Here is a 2,171-nt window from a genome sequence, read left to right as displayed (position 1 = left end):
AACTAAATATGTATCGCCCATTTACTGCTGACCCTATAGTGCTGCAGCAAAGAGTGGAAGCAGACAAAATTTTTTCCTTACTTAGCAGTTTGAAGCCAGAATATGAAAATCTAAGAAGCAACATTCTCATGGCCCCAAAGCTTCCTTCTTTTTCCATTGTTTGTCAAACTATTCAAAGAGAAGAAACTCGTAAGAAGACCATGAATGCTGATGTGAAAGTTACTTCTGAAAAACTAGAATCACATGCACTTGTGGCTGAAAAAAATGACAGAAAAGAGAAGTACGGGAAGAGCAATCGCAATAAAGGAAAAAGGGAAATTTACCATTGTGACCATTGCGGGAAAAATGGACATACAAAGGATCGATGCTGGGATTTGTATCCACACCTCAAGACTGGTCCAGATAAAAATAAGAAGGATCATGCTGCTGTTGCAGATACCTCAATCTCAATGAATCAGCTCAGTCATCTCCTTCAACAAATTAGTAAGTCCATGTCATCTGAAATTAGTCAGACCTCTTCGACTAATGTTTCAGGTAATCTACAAGCTTATCTTACTTCTTCCTGTAATATAAATTCCTGGATTATTGATTCTGGAGCCACAGATCACATGACCAATAATCCTAGTCTTGTGCATGACTTTATTCCTATAAACCATAAACATGAGGTATCTATTGCAAATGGAGCTACTGTTCCAGTATCTGGAAATGGAAAAATAAAATTTTTTCCTCAAAGTTCCACCTCCAAAGTTCTTGTTGTTCCTTCATTTCCAGTACAACTTTTATCGGTTGGAAAAATCACTAACTCTTTGAACTGTGATGTTATTTTTTCTCCATCATCTGTTATATTTCAGGATCGAAAAACGAAGAAGACGATTGGTGAGGGAATTTATTCACATGGGCTGTATTTGCTGAACACAACCGATAAAGCTTGTCATACAAAAAATGAAGAAGGACATATCTTACACAAACGACTTGGACACCCTTCAGATCGCATTTTATCAAGCCTTTTTCCTTCTATTTCTATTACCTCCAGTGCTTGTGATGTTTGCCAATTTTCAAAACAAACTCGTTTACCTTTTAATAAATCTTTATCTGTGTCTTCTAAGTCATTTGAGCTGATTCATTCTGATTTATGGGGCCCTGCACCTGTTGATTCTTATGATGGATACAAATATTTTGTCTTGTTTATTGATGATAAATCTCGTGCTACTTGGTTATATTTACTGAAATCAAAGACAGAGGTGATATCTGTTTTTCAAGAATTCCATAACATGGTGATTAATCAATTTGATGCCAAGATAAAATCTTTCAGGACTGATAATGGAACTGAATATACCAGTGGTCTATTCTCTGAATATCTTCGCAACCATGGAATTCTTCATGAAACTAGTTGTGTGGGTACGCCACAACAGAATGGCGTGGCAGAAAGGAAAAACAGACATATTCTAGAAACTGCAAGGGCTTTGATGTTTCAAATGAATGTTCCAAAGAAGTATTGGTCACATGGTGTTCTAACGGCAACATATTTGATTAATCGTCTTCCTAGTCGAGTTCTTGAATTTAAGTCTCCTTTGGAAGTCTTAAAAAATCAGAAGCTGAATATTTCTCATTTGCGAGTATTTGGCTGTGTCTGTTACGTTCATCAGCAAGCTATAAATCGTGATAAATTGGACCATCGAGCAGTTCGCTGTGTATTCTTCGGATACTCTTCAACAAAAAAGGGCTACATGTGCTATAATATGACCACTCGAAAGCTTATTATCTCCCGGGATGTGAAATTTGTTGAGTCAGAGTCTTTTTTTCAACCACAAGATGATAACAAAATTCAATCTCAGGGGGAGTGCTTATCTAATTTGGTTCCATTACCAACAATTACAAGTGATGACGCTTGTTTAAATAATGAAGCTCAACAAAGTCTTTATTTGAGTAATCGTAGTCAACAAATTGAAGAATCTACAAGTTCAGCACCTGCTGCTACAGCACCTGCTGCTACAGCACCTGCTGTTACAGCCCCCTTATCTACCACAGATAATACAGTCGTACCTCCATCTCAACAGTCCCAACGCAAATCAACAAGGCAGGCTCGTCCACCAGAAAAAATGAAGGATTTTTTCACTTACCATGTGATCTCTTATCCCATGCAGGCGTACTTGACATATGATAGGATGAAG

Source organism: Citrus sinensis, chromosome 7 (assembly GCF_022201045.2).
Source record: "Citrus sinensis cultivar Valencia sweet orange chromosome 7, DVS_A1.0, whole genome shotgun sequence".
NCBI classification, from domain to species: Eukaryota; Viridiplantae; Streptophyta; class Magnoliopsida; order Sapindales; family Rutaceae; genus Citrus; species Citrus sinensis.
The sequence above is the reverse complement of the archived record's forward strand: the minus strand, read 5'-3'. Positions refer to the sequence as shown.